The sequence below is a fragment of the Acipenser ruthenus genome, chromosome 9 (assembly GCF_902713425.1).
Source record: "Acipenser ruthenus chromosome 9, fAciRut3.2 maternal haplotype, whole genome shotgun sequence".
Classification (NCBI taxonomy): domain Eukaryota; kingdom Metazoa; phylum Chordata; class Actinopteri; order Acipenseriformes; family Acipenseridae; genus Acipenser; species Acipenser ruthenus.
Window position 1 is genome coordinate 20922395 of NC_081197.1, and position 18289 is coordinate 20940683.

Genomic DNA, 18289 nt, shown 5'->3' on the forward strand with positions numbered 1-18289 from the left:
GGTGGTATCAGTCTTAGCGGTCACCATTGAATAGTAATTCAGCATTGGTAGTAAATTGCACCTGTGGGAGAAACCTTTCATTTAAATCTCTGCCTACATTTTAAGAGGGGACAATGATCTTGTGAAAGAAGCAAGGCTTCAGGCTATTAAAGCGGCAAAATGGAAGACACATACAACTGAATGTAGGGCTAAAGCACAAGCCAGTGCACATTTGTTTTAAAAAATTACAAACAAAAGTCTTGAGTTAGTCTTCAAAAAGACTAATTCAAAATGAACTAAGACTAATTCAAAATGAACAAGTTTAAACTAAACTTCATAAATAAACACTTGTTGTGGCTTTTATCAGCACACTGAACTACCAGCAAGCCTCCTGCTTTTGGCTACCTGCAATTTCTCTCAAACAGATTCAACCCTCTGTTACTTGTTCTTGTCTTTTATTGGGGCTTGTCCACTAACAAGACTTGCAGTATTATCATCATCAACCAGATTGGAGTATAATTTAACATTAAATTACAACAAGATAGAAAAAGAGCTAAAACTTAAACGTTGTGCAATGCCCTATTGCCTTAACATACTGTACGTAGTACAACATATGCTTTCTGGGCCCCTTTCTGACCCTCTGGAATTGTTGAATAGCCTTTTATCATACAGGCTTTTTCTTACTCACTATCTAATTCCATTCTTTCATTGCATACAGTCTAGAGTTTATTACATGACGTTTATTAAACAAAGGGAGATTGGGAGTTTTATTAGGTGGAGACCTCTCATTAAGAATCAAGACTCCACTTTTCCATTAAACCATGGTTACATCATGAATTCTCTGATTATTATTTATTATTATTATTATTATTATTATTATTATTATTATTATTATTATTATTATTATTATTTATTTCTTAGCAGACGCCCTTATCCAGGGTGACTTACAATTGTTACAAGATATCACATTATTTTTACATACAATTACATTATTTTTTACATACAATTACCCATTTATACAGTTGGGTTTTTACTGGATAGGTAACCAATCTAGGTAAAGTACCTTGCTCAAGGGTACAGCAGCAGTGTCCCCCATCTGGGATTGAACCCACGACCCTCCAGTCAAGAGTCCAGAGCCCTAACCACTACTCCACACTGCTGGTGATTCTAAAATAAACCTCTCGTTTTTAATAAATGTTTTAAGGATTTTGCTGAAACAATATGAAGAATATAGAAAGAAAAGGAGGTACCTGCAGGGTTCTCCCCAGGAATTCTGTACAGCCGGGCAGCAGAACATTATAGTCAGGAGGATTTTTAACGGAAAAATTAATTTGCCTTACCATAAATATATAATACGACAAAGAATCTAAATAATGTGTTGTCTTTCATTGACTATATCTGGTTGCGCTTTCTTATGTTCTACATTTTCTTTTTCATTACTGTTTTTTATTATGGTAAATTACCGTGCTTATTTAGGTACTCTACGATTTGACTAGGGAAAGAGAACGTAGGGTTATTGGAGTTAACAAAAACTTGGTTGAAAAGGCCTGGGGAGAGCCCTGAGGTTAGAAAACACTAGTGGAGGCTTTGAGTAAATTGTTGATGCTCATAATGCATCAGAGTAGAAAAATGCAACATGTCTAAGACTTTTGTACAGCAGTGTATATTATACTTTTATTTTAATGTTTATTAGAAGGGGGGCAGCAAACAAAATATCTCTGAAGGGGGGCGCAGCAAAAAGGTTTGGGAGAACCCTGACCTGCATTTAAAGAAAACTTGCTCGACAGACAACTTGCTCGGTGACTAACCGAACCTGCTGCTTAAATGCACTTTGAAAATCTAAATGAGCTGTTAAATCAGATAAGCCATCATTTTAATTTACAAGCAGAACGTACAAACGAGATCGCAACATATTAAACGACTCATCTTTATTAAAGCTATCATGAAAAGTATTTTATGCTGGACAAACTTTATCACAATCATTATGCATACTATTTACATTAATAAAGATGAGTCGCTTCTGCTTTTTAAAGAAAAAAGACTTACAGTTTAAAAGCCTATTTAGTGGTTTCACAGAAAGAACCTGTAAATTAAACCAATTTTACTATTAACATGTTTCTCAGTTTAACAGCTTAACAGCTCCAACAGGTATCAATTGAATTCTTAAAGGAGAGTATAAAAGTTGGGGTAAAAAAACAGAGATTAGAAGCCTTATGTAGTATACTGCCGGAGTCAATAACTTTAAGGAATGTCAGTTCAGAACTGACCAATCAGTATGACTCCTGGCTGACATTCTGCACATGACAATGTGTATGTAATGTGGCAGGGCATATTGTTTTATTAGAAACAAGTGAAATGTTTTCATTGTTTTATCAAAAAGTGTGTAATGCGGACATAGGGGTAATTGGATTATTGATCCTCAACTAACCCCTGACCCCATCCTATATAAAGAACATTGTAATGTTTGTTTAGGGAGTGATGGTTCAGTGAAGGCACTTGCCTAGCCTGAACAGTGGGAGAAGGAAGAGAACACAGAAAGAATGCACTGCGATAGCCGAAGCTTGGCTGCTGTTTTGACAGGTTTGATTTCACTGCTTAGAAGTGTTTTGTTTAAACCTTTTGTTTTGTTCCTGTTGTGTTTGTTTGAGAATAATAAAATGTGCAAAGAAGCACTGAATTGTAGTTTTCTGAGTCTGGGTTATTATTTCAAAGGTGCAGACCAGCTGACACCACAGTAATTGTTACTGTAAGTACGTTGTTACTGTAAGTACAGGCCCACAATTAACCCTTCAGAGTCCTGGACACATTTTCTTAAACCGAAACTAGTTATAGTTTTAAACACTACTTTATATTTAAACATACATAATCAAACACTAACCCATACATGTTTGAGTATGGTAATTAAACAAGGGCTTGGAGACACTTGCATGAACACTGCGCTCAATGCATACTGTCACCAGGCTTTGATGGACTGTTTTACAAAATATACCAAAACCCATGTGAATGGCCTCACAGTGTCTCAGGTCTTTACAAAATATACCAAAACCCACGTGAATGGCCTCACCCTGTCTCAGGTCTATTCAGGGATGCCAAGATATTTAGGGAGCAAGGGGCCTGAGTAGGAAAAAGTGGGATGATTAAAAGCCCCATCTCTAGTCTACATTCCACAAGCTACTGCACTTGTGAGATGGATTAATCATTCACATATTTTGCATATATTAAAATATGAGATCATCAGTTAAGTGGGATTAAAGGGTCAATATATGTCCCACCCTCACATTCTTTTCCAAAATGTTGACAATCAGTGTATTTTGAGGTTTTGAAAAAATCACCAATAATAAGTCAACCAATGTAAAAAAAATATATAAAAATCTACGAGCATATGGATAAACATCTGGTAGTGTTGAAGTTTGGAGTTGTGTGAATAAGAACAATAGGATGATTGACAATGTTCAGGTGTTTGATTTCCCATTGGTTGACTTCAGATCAAGGTCCCTGATGCTACTCTATCTATGTATATAATTTGTCCAAAGGGACATTTAAATGTAACTGGAACACGGTAAGTGCACATACTACAAGTGGGACTTCATTTGACTTTGATGTTAAATTTTCAGTTTGAATGTCATTGTTGCTATCTTAATAGCGTCCAGTGAAATACGGTAGGGTTAAAAAAAATAAAAAATACATCTCCGATTCTTATAAAGCTTTATTTTTGTGCTACTCAGTCAATACCATTGCTCATGTGGTTGTCAAAATAATTGTGAGATACTATACAGTACTTTATGGATGGTTTTATTATTTTGCTTCCAGTGAAGAGCATGTTAAATACCTTCACAAAACTTTTAAAAGCCATACTCAAAACATTTACTCCAATAGTAACTCTGCTGCATATCCAGATAAAAATATATTTTTTTCTGTAAAGTTTCTTTTTTATAATATTGCTCAGAAGATGAATTTAAGGTGCTATAAGAGTTTATTTGATTAACCTATACCTCACCAGGATAAACCACAGCTGGATTTGTTAGAACATTGTACAGTGCCAGGAAAACCCAGATTGCATCAACTACTTTGTAGTGGTAATCTTGGGGTAACAATGGTTAGGTGGTCTATGCAATCCAGAATAATTCCCCAGTGCTGTAAAATGCTCTAAAATAGCCATGCTGTGGTTTATCCAGGTCAGGTATGGTGAAATAAGCAAAACAGTGGGAGTAAAATGTATGATCCTAAACCAGTCCCTCTTACATCTTGATTTGATACTGCTCGTTTAAATACAAAAACATATACAAATATCACAAGCATATAATACAGTATGCTACCTACAAATGTTGCAGGAAAATATTGTTCCAAAAAGGAAGCTTGAATTTATGAATTGCAAAAAGCCAATTAACATTCAGAGAACAGTGTATAATACCCACAAACACATTACCTTAAGAAATAGCTTGAAGTAAAAGCCACCAATACACAATTTAGTACAGCTGCACAACAGAACCAGATGTTTAATGGATGTTTAAATTTATAGTGGAGTTGCTCAAGTAATTGTTCTGCATTGTTTACTTCAAATTAAAAACTATTCTGAAATTACTGAAGCACAGAGCATGAAGCACATTTATTTTAGTGTTGTGTTTCTTTTTGTTGTCACACATGTTTCCATTGTGAACCTACATTGCTGTTTAATATAACCAAATTGGTACTCGGGTGCTTGAAATTCACTATCCTGACTTTATCATTTAAAACCTTTTTTTGTGCAATAGTTATCAACTAAAAATCTTAACAGCACAGTTTAAAGGGTGCATACTACATTGGTGCAGCTTACAAAACAAAAGGCCCTTGAAACACAAGTTACCAAGTTCTGGCCAACCAAGGGCACACTATGTTCTCTAGGGGGCTGTACCAAGGCAGGCTGAATCCCTATTAACTTAGGTGCTAAAAAGTGCAGTTTTAAAAATAAAGTTAAACAATACACACTCAAAATGTGACCAATATGCTATTGGTAAAATATATGAAAGGGAGGAACACTAAGTATTAATCAACATAATGTAGCAGGGAAGTTTGGAGGCCCACAGCGCTGGAACAAGGTGCTTGTGGTATGTTTTAAAAACATTTTACTCCTGTTCATTCTTCCTCATTCACCCATAAAAATGTGAAAGAAACAAACCACTGACAACTTCTGTTTAACCAAGTTTCCTACTTTATTTCATTAATTTATTTTACTCCCTTGTTAAAGGAGATACTTAATGAAAAATGCAGCAGGCGTTCCTCGGGAATACCCTTGCATAATAATAGAAGATACTTTAAATAATTTACATAATATTGAATTTCTTACCTTTTTAATATTGTATTATGCATATATGAATTGGCGGTAATACATACCTGACAATATTGAGAAATCTAAACCATGCCAATTAGCATACAAGGGGTTCCAACTCCCAGCTACCCAAGAGCTTTATGCACACCTTTATACATACAATTACCCATTTATACAGTTGGGTTTTTACTGGCGCAATCTAGGTAAAGTACCTCGCTCAAGGGTACAGCAGCAGGGTCCCCCACCTGGGATTGAACCCACGCTCCTCTGGTCAAGAGTCCAGAACCCTAACCACTACTCCACACTGCTGCCCCTTTCTTCAGCACCGCGTAGAAAATATCAGAAAGATGATTTACAGAATGCAACACAAATTGCAAAGGCCCTCCAAACACAAGGCAACACAATTCTGACCAACCAAATAAGATTGCCAGTAGGTGCGGGATAAACAACGATAAATGTTGAATCAGTAAAAATAATTCACTGTTTTGAGTGGTTTTGGCTCCTTTCTTAGCTAATTTCAAACAGTTAAAATTTCTCTCACATTGTGTGAATGTTGTCATGAGTTCCTCAGAGTTTGAGTTTGAAATCCCACTGTGTAAGTGAAGATAGTAGCAAGTGGCATTAAAAAAACTAAAATGCAAAAAACTAAGGAACGTGAACCAGGAACGGAGAGTAAAAACAGACCTAAATATCACTGCCAGTGATTGGTTTTCGAGAAGTACTTAAGTGGGCTGTAAGCTTGTCTGAACAGTAGTTAAAGCCATGGAAAACATGCAATGATGAATGAAAAACGACATCTCCCAGAATGCCACAGCTATCCAAGAACACCGATTGACTGGCAATCAGTTAAGCTAATGCACATGTTTGTAATTTAACAAGCCAGGCAGGTATGGACAGGTTTCAAAGACAACAGCTGTCTGTGTGACAGTAAGGAAATGAATACAGACCTGAATAAATACCTGTTATACAGACCTGTTAAAACAAAGTATATTAAATCTGTGATTTGTAAATAATATATTTAAAGTCAGTAAGCCGGATTAGTGGTCTGACTGAAAGTTAGGGATCCTGCTAAGTTTAGTTAGCACTCCAAAACAGGAACTAGGATTTATTTTTGTTGTGTATTGTTTGTTAAAACAAGCCGTGTTTCCAGTAGAAAAGGAAAACACTACAGGGGGGTGTGTGGTCCAGTGGTTAAAGAAAAGGGCTTATAACCAGGAGATCCCCGGTTCAAATCCCACCTCAGCCACTGACTCATTGTGTGACCCTGAGCAAGTCACTTAACCTCCTTGTGCTCTGTCTTTCGGGTGAGATGTATTTGTAAGTGACTCTGCAGCTGATGCATAGTTCACACACCCTAGTCTCTGTAAGTCGGCTTGGATAAAGACGTCTGCTAAATAAACAAATAATAATAATAACACTGTAACAAATAAACAAAAGGTACCATCCTGTTTAAACCCATCCTTTGTTGTTGACAGTGCTTTATTATTATTATTATTATTATTTATTTCTTAGCAGACGCCCTTATCCAGGGCGACTTACAATCGTAAGTCCATCAAAGAGAACCCAGAACTGTGTTCAAAGTTATACTGTAAATAAAGAAGTGTTGTCACAATTTGTAATATCACACAAACATGATATAAATACATAAAATGGACCAAACTCAAGTGACAAAAATAGTGACAAGCATCTCCCTTCTCACTAGATAAAATCTAAAAGAAACCCACCAGATCCCCAAATCACGGAAATAAAAAGCACTTTCATCAATTTGCCTCAGCTACAGTTCACCACAAAGTTGTGTTGCAGCAGCAACCTCTATGTTATTACCTGTCCCACAAGTTTAAATAATGAGGATAAACGCAGCTTGATTATCAGGCATTCCCCCTAATAAGACTAATAAGTGTCAAGGTAGCGATTGTGCTTAGCTGGCTACATACCTTTCATCCAAAAGCCCATTTTCAGCTGTGTAGAAAGAAAAGTAAACACAGGTAAGTACACTTCTTTAAATACTGTAAGTTTGCTGCACAGCATTGATTTATTTTTTACACAGCTGAAGAAGGTCTTTCCTTATGTATGTACAGAACGTCAAAGTACAGCCTGTCACTTTTCACAGCTCCAAGTTTCTGTCGACAGTGAGGTATTTTGGTTTTCCTCAATCAACTTTAAAGCTTTTTCATCTCCCTTTTTCCTTCTTTAAATTTCGTTCTGTTCGCTAGATCTATCAATTTCTTTCTTATTTCGGCTACTGTTCTTTACTCCTCCCCAACAGTGTTTACTGCATCAGTGATCATCTGCAACTTTTTTTTTCTTTGTGACTAAAACTTGCAGTAAACTTGCCAAACAGAACAGATTTGTGTCGACCAGGCATTTCAATAATTGTATCATTTGTTTTCTTTAAAAAAGTACTTTCCTTTGCAACCCTGCCATTGTGTATTTACCTAATCGGTCACTGTGCCTTAAAATGGATTACCGAGTTAGTGATGTCACTCATCGCACATTCCAAAAGAGTGAGCGCAAGCAACGGCACTTGTGAAGTGCTTTATGAAACGCATGCAGCGTTGACCTCTACATCCTCGCAACCTCATTGCAATCGCAGGACTTTTGTGAAACGGGCCCCAGGTGTGTAACATTAGTCACTGACAAACGCCTATAATTATAAAGTTTTCCTAAACTTTGTTCGGGAGAACGTCCTGAAGAGAGTTTGTTTTCTTTTCACTGGCCGGGTTTCGACGCAGTTTAAAATTCTCTCTTCGCTGTCATGACTAATGTCATGTACCACGCACATGCCTCATGCTACAGGAAGTGCCTGTCTAAAACATTGTACAACTTTAACACTAGAACTACCAAGGCAGTCAATTTGACTGCTTGCGGTTTTTAAATGTAATTTACTCTGCCTGTCTGGCAGATATGGGGCTGTGCGTTTATGACTTTTTCTAAATATATGTCTTAATTATCCTGACAAAGTTTGAGATGTGGGGTTGCAAAAATAAGGGAGCTATAATGCCCTCATACCTAGAACTACCAGACCCATTCAAATGGGCTGCTACATGAAAACAAAAAAACAACATTTTGCTTATACAGTACTGTATTGAGTTTTATTATTTGTGTTTATCAGCCAGGACTCGTCTTATCTAATCACATTTCAAAAGATCGCTGGTACATCTGCTGGGATGACGTCTGTAATCTGAGATGTCTGTTGTACTTCAATAAGCCTTAGTTGTACTTCAATCGGGTGTATAATGAGTGTCAGTCATGTAAACAAGTAGGGTATCTCCTGTGATCTATTTTTAGATTCACTCAGGTTACTAAATATGTCAGAACTAATCACAGTTCAATAAATAGATTGCAGCTGCAGCCTTTAGTTTACATGGCTTGTCTGAGCTGTGAAAATGAGTCGCCAAACGTATGACTGCTGAACAATGTTTAGAATTACTACAGAATTTATCTGAAAGCAGGTTGACCTGGGTGACAGACACAAATGCACAATGCGCATATCATCCAAGCTTCTCTGGATTGAACCATCGGCCGCAAATGTTGATTAGAGCAAATGTTCCTACATCCCTGTTGCAATCTGGCTCATGCTGTGTCTCAATCAACAAAAACATGGCTAAACAGAATAACAGAAATGTTCCTTGCGGGAGTGAATATGTGGTATGTGGTTTCACACTACATGGGATTGTGACCCGGGTAGCCAGAACCCAGGTCCGGGCTCGGGTAGGGGTGCCAATGTGAAAGGGGCTCAAGTCTGTCATTTGTGTCACTTGTGTGTTTCTGCTTCAAGATGGTCGTTCTGTGTGACTTAGAAAACATGGCGGAAGGTCTGACTTCATATTACATCCTTTACTGTTTAATATTAAGTGTATATGTGCTGAAATGTAATGCTAAAAATCTTAAGGTTATGTCAGTCGACCCCCTTTTGGGTCGGGACCCCCAGTTTGAGAAATGCTGAGATAGCTGATTGCTTTGAGCTTAGACTTTTCTGTCCCTTGGCAATAAGATGCAATACACTGCACACTAGCCTTAAGTAGCATCTATAATGGGTACCTACCATGGACAAAGAAATCACATTTGTACCCCCAAAATGTATCAAATTAGCATAACTGTGAATTCGTTGCTAGTGGCTTTATTATTGCTGCAAGCTACCGACAGCACGAGGCTTGAGCGACCCACCTAGAGTTTAAGTAAAACTCTTAAACCTAATTCATTGAGCAAGAAAAACAAATGTTGGTTCTGTGAATGTGTTCAAAAATACAAATAGGAGGCTTAACATCAGTTTGCTGCAAGTCATAAGGCAGTTCCACAAAGTCCCGGGTGTATTAGGATATATAATATATAAAACCACATTCTACTGGCGAGAGCCTTGCACTGTCCCTGTGGAATTTGGATTCAGGTTTTTTTTTATTATTATTATTGTTGTTATTATTATACGAATATTATGTAGAGGGAAATGTGACCAAGTAAGGTAGCCTATTGTAGATTTACTACCAGTATTTTAGAAATGTACTACTAAACATTATGAGGCAGGCTGCATTTGCAGAAACCCAGTTTAAAAAAGCTGCACGATATCTGTAGTCGTGCATGGCCAAATTGGAACATCTAAAGTCAGCACTCACATATCTGACCCTTTCAAATTTTGACTTCAATGACGGTTAAATGAGTGTGGCACATATCTGATTATTTCATTTTGGAAAGTGTCGGAGATACAGGTGAATGAGAACATGTGTAAACATGTTATGCTGTTATTTCATTTTGGACGTTCCAACCCTTGTGCATTTTATCAGGGAAAACAAAAAAGATACAATGTCAAAAATATAGCTGAAAGGACTGTACTTTAAAATAAGCAGACTTCCATTTAGATCTACTGTAGTTGGTTTTGTTGGTACAGTACTATATTTTGAAAATAAGTATTTTAATTCAGAACGATATGATTCTGAAAATATCACTTGCCAAAAGAGATTACCAATGAGTAAGGAACGGGGCGGAACTTGGGGGTGTGTGTGGAGATGACAGTCTGAAAGAGAGAAGCAGGACCAATGACGAGAGAATTGAGAGTGACAGCGGGAGAATTGAGAGAGTTGAGAGAAGAGGTTGAGTGTGCAAGTGAGAGGATTGGAATGAGAACTATTGTTAACTAAAAGCTAAAAAAATAATAAATACAGCGGTTTCTTACTGCTTTGAACCTCAGCTGTTGTCTGTCTCATATCCTGGAAACCCAGCAGCTCAGCGCTAATACTTTTAAATATGGTACATATTGTAGCAGTATTTAAAATTCCCCATTAATGCCCCAACAGCAAAATTAAATCAAAATGTTACCCATGCACAGAACTGAATAAAACGTAATACAATTTAGCAAAAGATTATTTCTTTTTCCATGGAAACCCGACCCACTTTTTTCTTTTTATACAAGTGTTAATAAAAAATAAATCAAAAACTCTTTGATTTGAATTACAGCTTTAATACCTGATGACAATAATCTCACAAGCAACAAACATGCTGTGGCAGAGTTCTATAGATATCAGAATAAGACATCCTGCTAAAGAAAGACTATTGACGTCATTGGAAAAAAAGATGCACAGCAGAATTTTTGCTTACCTTTCAGTAGTTTTACAGCTCATTTGATTTACACGATTATCTGTTACCATAGTTACAGATGTACTGTAGAACTGAACAATATTAGTGGTCTGTTGCTGCATGCTGGATTTCTGTCCGTGCAGTGTATATTAATTTCTCAGGGGATGTACTTGATTTTTACATGAAGGATTAGAGTGTTTTTCTGAGATTGCTATAGCATCAGTGCATGTGATATAACACCCAAACCAATTACCCTACTTGAATCCAGCTTAAAGAAGGTAGGGGACACCTGACATATTGTGACAAAGCAATTTTGTGTTAATGTATTGCTAAAAGGTCCCTTATTTGTTTCTGCATAGCCAAACCTACAATGCAGAATTTTTATAGACAAACTAAAATGGGAACATGGCTAGAAGGCAACATGTCTTCAAATAAGTCAGTATTCACACACAGAATACCCTTAAACTTCCAAAGTTGTAATAGTATTCACTTCTCTACCAGTAAATGTTCAAATCGCTCCTCGCTGCCTTCACAATAAGGAACTAATCCAGAACTTGTAGAGGAGTCAAATACTGCTTACACATTAAATACTGTATGTGCATTTGAATGTGCAATAAACAAATGATCTGCACATCAGTACAAATATTACCATACAGCATGACAAAGTAAGTTGCCACCTACTGCTGAACTTCACTGGTCTCCAGCATCTCAATATAGATGGGGGATGCCACAGCATCGTTTACCTTGTCGCCACCTACAACAATTACGCAGTCTTGTCAAAACCATTTTTTTTTGGTATTATTTAGTATTGTAAATAATTTGTTATGAACACAACCTCTGGGGGTAGGATTTGTTAATTTGTGAGTTATGGGAACATGCTCCCTGAAACAGTATGAAAAGATAATTCTAAAGTTACATTAAAAAGAATGCAAATCATACTAAAAAAAAATGTTAGCATACGAAGAAATGGTTAAGGAAATATACACTTTCCAATATGGCTACATAACAGCAGACATGGCATATTTAAAAGATTGTATTTATGACTACTGCGTAGGATTGGCTAGTTTAGAAACTACTGTCAATATTTTCACATAAAGGCTTGTAAGGTGCTGTGGCGGAGTGTCCCGCCCCTATGTATTATTATTTGTATTTTTGTTTGCGGCGCGGGTAAAAGCGCCGCGTCTTTTATTATTATATTTTAAAACCCCGTGAGGATGCATGGCTGATCAGCTACTGATTATTTAACTAGCTGACAGTCATGTATCCTTACCAAACGCGTGCAGACTCTGGCCGAGGGGTAATAAGATAATTAAAAACTAGTTAATCCCTCGGCCAGAGTATATAAACCTGCAGCTCTCTGCACTCGTGGTTGGAGTGTAGAGAGGAGAGAGTACGGGGAGCGGAGAGAAAGAAGCATTTTAAAACAATTGCTAAAACGTGCTGGAGTGTCCAGCACGACACTTACTTGTTTGTTTGTTTATTCGTTTGGCCCTGGTGCACTTTGTTTTTTGTTTTGTTGTTTTTGTTTAAATCTTTTGTTTTGTTTATTAAACACACTGAATGCCGTTGCATTCAGCTTCACCCGCCCATCCACTGTTTTGACTCAGTTACTTCCTGGTCCGTGACGTCATCACACATCACCACTGCGAGCCAGACTGCCACAGGTGCACAGCACTTGAACTCAGTTGGTTTGGCCTATGCTATGTTTTCCTTTAGACACAGTAGCTTTCGTTTTGATTTATTTGACAGAATATGAAGTGACATAAAGATGGCACTGTATTTTACATGATGGACATCTGTTTTTTACAACCTCTTTGTTTTAGCTTTACATTCTCTGTCAAAGTAAAAATAATATGTCCTTGTGTTTCCCAGCAGACCACTCTGCACACATTGTTCATACTGCTGGCAAGGATCCCTGCAGAGACAATCCAGTTTCTCTGAAACACAATTGTCTGTGTATTGCAATATGCATTTTTATATTCAACTATAGATACTTGAAACTATCAGTGCTGTGTGTGTAACAAGCATACTCTGTTATTAACGGTCTGTCCCAAAATGTGGTGTTCTAAAAAAAACAATGAACTCGTAGCAGTCAGGCAAGACATTGTCGGAGATATAGGTTGGGGGCTTATTCTATTTAGTCACTACACTACAAGAGTGAATGAGAATATGTGTAAACATGGTATGTTGTGTTTTTTTTTTAACAGTGCAGTGTCCTTTAGGTAAAGCTCTTATCGAGGAAATAGGAATATATCTGAGTTATTTTAACTGTATTTACTATATAGTTTATAGTGTTAGTTTAACTACAATCTGACTATCCTTTTGTGTGCATTTCAAGCTATTTATTGTTTGTGAAATTAGTGTTCAGGAAAGGGACATTGATACTGGTTACAGTTAGACTGATTGATTCATTCAGTTTTGGGCTTCTTTGAATCGGAGTGATGCTGCAGCTTTTCACTTGGGCCTCAAGAGATGACACAGTGGGCTAGACATTAGCCTCTCACATCTTTATGTATTATTATTATTATTTTTTAGCTCAAAGAGCCAGCTGCCCAACGTTTCGATATGTTGTACATATCTTTCTCAAGGGAGCCTGTGTTTGAATCCAAACATTGGAGGTATTTATAGGTTTTTGACGGCATGACAACTACTTGTTATTGTTTACATTCAAATTCATGATTTATTCTTACATGATGTAATGGTGTTCTATATATTGTGACATCATTTTTACTTCTATCTTTGAATCTGTATTAATTCCAATTAACACTACTTTACATAAACTTATATTTTTATTATATCATGCAATGCTGGCTCTGAGGATCAGTCTAGATTTGGCCTCCCCAGCGCATCAGCATGCACAACTTTTGAATGAATTTTGTTTATTTATTTAAATGTTATATATTTATTGAAGTTAATTAGTTCATTCTTTTCTGTTGAGTCCCGCTGGCATAATCGTGTTCAGTCTATTTATCCATTTACTTTCTTTTATTCTTCTATATGTCGCATTGTCTAATTTGAGCTGTTCTAATACTACAAACTTTACATCATTTATGTCATGTCCCTGACTGGTGAAGTGCTGTACTATTGGTTCATTCATTTTTTTATTTCTAATTAACGAAAGGTGGTTCTGAATTCTTTTATATAAAGTAGTTCCAGTCTCTCCAACATATTTGATTTCATCACATTTTTCACAGGCTATTCCATAAACAACATTGCTATTTTTACAGTAGGTATTAGTTTTTAGTGGATATGTGGTGTTCTTATGTTTAATTATATTTTTACGTTTGTCTATGTGTTTACACACTTTACATCTACTATTGCATATGTTAGTAGAACCTATTTTGTCAATTATTCTTTTATGTTTACTGTGAACTAAAATATCACCTAAATTAGCTTCTCTTTTGAATGCTACAACTGGGGCCTTAAGAAATACTTTTTTCAATTTTTCTGAATTATGTAGAATCCGCAAGTGTTTCCAAACTATCTTAGAAATATTGGGCAAAAGTTTAGAGTAAGTCATTATTAATGGGACTCTTTTGACCTTTTTATCTCTATTTTTATAATCTAGTAGATCATCTCTTTTTAGTTTATCCACTTTTCTTAACTCAGTCTCTATAATTCTTTCTTTGTATCCTCTTTTTTTAAGATTTGTTTTTAATACATTTCTTTGTTTTACATAGTCACTTTTTTTTGAGCATATTCTTCGTATTCTTATTCCTAGACCCTTTGGGATTGCCCTTTTAGTGTGTATCGGATGTGCAGAGGACATGTGTAAATACTGGTGCATGTCAGTAGGTTTACAGAAGAGGTCAGTCTCAATTGAACCTTCTTCAAGTTTTACTATGGTATCTAAAAATTCTATTTCTTTCCTTGTCCATCGAAGGTCCACCTTAATATTACTGTGTATTTCATTTGCCATTTTATGAAACTGGAAAAGAGATTCTTCTCCATGTGTCCAAACCCCAAAAATATCATCTACAAACCGAATGTATTCTAAAGGTTCTCTTTCTGATTTTCTAAGTAATTGTTCTTCCCATTTCCCCATGTATGTACTGGCAAAATGCATTCCTAATTTAGATCCTATTATTATTATTATTATTATTATTATTATTATTATTATTATTATTATTATTATTATTATTTCTTAGCTGACGCCCTTATCCAGGGCGACTTACAATTGTTACAAGATATCACATTATTTTTTACATAGAATTACCCATTTATACAGTTGGGTTTTTACTGGAGCAATCTAGGTAAAGTACCTTGCTCAAGGGTACAGCAGCAGTGTCCCCAACCTGGGATTGAACCCACGATCCTCCGGACCTACGACCCTCCGAGGGGTCAATTATTTTCTGTTTTGTATTTGTAATTCATTTAGAACAATTTGTAGATTTTATTTTTCACTTTGACATTATGGACTTTTTTTTGTGTTGATCAGTGGCAAAAACTCCTAATTAAATCCATTTTGATTCCATGTTGTAACACAATAAAATGTGGAAAAGTCCAAGGGGGGTGAATACTTTTGAGAGCCACTGTGTATATTGTTTAACTTTAATGTTTTTCCAAACAGATTGACAAATTACTTGTGACTAGGATTTGAGGGCAACAACAGCATCCACGTATCATCTGAAAACCAATACTGCCTTGGCAGATATGATAGGCTTAAAATTGTTTCACAGATTCTGTTGATTTTCTCAGTTTAGGTGGGTAAACACAGCTGCATGTGTTCATGTAGTGACTGATTGAAAGTTTGTCCTATTGCCAAAAACATCCCCAGTCAAATATGCTGAGATTACTATATTTGTTTTTTGAAAGACAAGCAATCATTGCAAATTACAAAACAGAGAACATGTGTTTTAACAGATGCAGGGATTTGGATGGTGTTATTGTCTTCTATTGCAGTCTGTTTTTTCTGCTTCTCACACAGCACTGTAACTGCAGTCTTCAAGGTCTCAAATTATATTCTTGTTGTGTCTGAAAATGGTCTGTATTCAGGTGTTGTATCCACAGATTTGTCTCTGGCTTTTTCTGTGGCAGATCACTTGATTTTATTATCCAAGCTAGTTGGCACTGACCTTGATGAAAAGCCTTGGTTAAATGTATCCATCAACAGTATCTGTTCAGCCCAGACTGAAATTATGTAAAGAGCTCTCTAGAGTTCTGTATTAGGTCCACTACTGTTACTGTATAGTAACACGTTGGCAGTCTGCTTTCTGAGGATTACCATGTTCATGCAGATAACACTGTATTCCAGGGCTGGGCAACTATTTCATACTGAGGGGCAACACGTTTCACATGAAACAAGGTTGTGGGTCAGTGTGGCGGAGTGTCCCGCCCCTATATTTATATGTGCACTGTTTATTATTATTTGTATTATTATTTGTGGCGCAGATAAAAGCGCAGCGTATTTGTTATTGTTTTTATATTTTAAAAATCTCGTGAGGATGCGTGGCTGATCAGCTACTGATTTATTTAACTAGCTGTCAGTCACACATCCTTACTAAACTCGTGCAGACTGTGGCCGAGGGGTAATAAGATAATTAACAGCTAGTTAACCCCTCGGCCAGAGTATAAGAACCTGCAGCTGTCCGTGCTGCGGGGAAGAGTGTACAGAGGAGAGTACGGGAGAGCGAAAAACGATTGCGGAAAACAATTGCTATATTTAAAGATACTTGTTTCTGTTTATTTGTTTGGCCATCGCGCCTTTTTGTTTGGTGTTTGTTTCGTCTTGTTTAAACCTTTTGTTTATTTATTATTTAATAAAAGCACTGAACGCCGTAGCGTTCAGTTTCACCCACCACCATTTCTTGTTTTGGTTCCTGTTTCTGGTCTGTGACGTCACCACACACACCACTCAACAACAGCTCGGTCAGTCAGTAACACATTTTAGGAATGCAATAGAAATTAATAATTCTATATAAATGTAGGTCCGTTTAGCCTTTTTTTTAGGGGACCCAGACACAGAAATTGAAGGTTTTAAAGCACTTTCGTGCCATTTTTATTATTTACAGAAAATAAATAAAAAACAAAACAAAAGCCTAACTCCCACATAGAGTTCTAAAGTATACTTTTCACTTCAGGTTCTAACTATCTAGGACGGTTAAGCCGTTTACAGATTAAAAAACCACTGTTACACATTTAAACAACCCTTCACTTTACACACTACCTGGGTCTTGACACTGACAACCTCTTCTTCTCATGCAGACTGCCCTGAACAGTCCCTCTTGTATACCTGCCTGCTAATTACAGGCAGGTGGCATTAATTAAATATTAGAGCCAGGTGACCCTCATTCTGGGGGATTCTGGGGGATGTAGTCTATCCCCTCCTGGACTACATGTTTCTCTCTTCCTCCCCCTAGTTTGTCACTATTATATATATACACACACACACACACACACACACACACACAGAGTGATGGCGTGTACTCTCCTAACAAGAATAAGGCTTTAGGACCCTGGGGTTAGGAGAGGACATTCCATCTTGGTAAAGGCCTCCTAAATTGGATAATTTATTGGTAAATTGGTTGTAATGGGAGAATGCCGATCAACTGTGACTGATCAGGACATGTCATAAAAAAGACCACAGTTGAGTTGTTCGAGGTTGGGGTATTTGGAGAGTCAGTGTTTGTGAGGAGAGAACACAAGAACAAAGAGCAGGAGTTTGAAAGAAACAGTGTTTTGGTTGGGGTAAACAGCCTTAGCCTGTCCTCGTTAAGTCAGGGACGATATTCTGTTTTAAGTTGGGACTCTTTTTGAAGAGTTAAGTTTTTTGTTTTGTTTTTGTTCTTAAACAAATAAAAATATGCAACAGCATTTTCATTTATCTACTGTGTACTGGATTTATTATTTATTGGAGATAACACTGTGGGTGAGAATGACCACCTTGATAATTCCAAGGAATAAGGGATGGATACATTAATATATATTGATAATTGAAACTTTCATTTCAGATCAGTGATTTAAAGCTGAACGCTATTCCCCTTCGTACGTCTGGTATTTTTGTTAATGATTAGTAATGTAATGCTGTTGCACATTATACTCTTTCATTACTGATATTACTTGGTGGCACACTAAACACTGCAGCTTTCCTCCAGTTCCTTCAATAAAAAGGTAATTCTCCTCCCGCCTTTTATTAAAGCCTCGGTTTTCAACGTCCACCTTTCTCGTTTTGACAGCCATTTTATATAGCCGACTAGATCGCTGCTCTACACTACCCTACTGGTCCCTGCGTAAAAGGAAAACATTCTAAAAACGATAATGTCTCATGGGATCAGTGCAATATTGAAGTGGTAAGCACAGCACACAAAGAACTCCTGCTTAGCAAATTAGCACGTCCATTTAAAAGTCATTTTTAAGACATTAATGAATTTCAAGGGCAATAATGTACAGCTCTGGGGTCCGGATTTGCTCAGCTCTGCTATAGTCTATATGGTCATA

The 18289-nt window shown here is 36.8% G+C and overlaps 1 protein-coding gene across 4 annotated transcripts in view; it reads left to right on the top strand.

The window, feature by feature from the left end:
• LOC131737891 (cell adhesion molecule 2-like) overlaps window positions 1–18289 on the top strand; it is a 660024-nt gene that overhangs the window by 488607 nt on the left and 153128 nt on the right. The window lies entirely within an intron of this gene.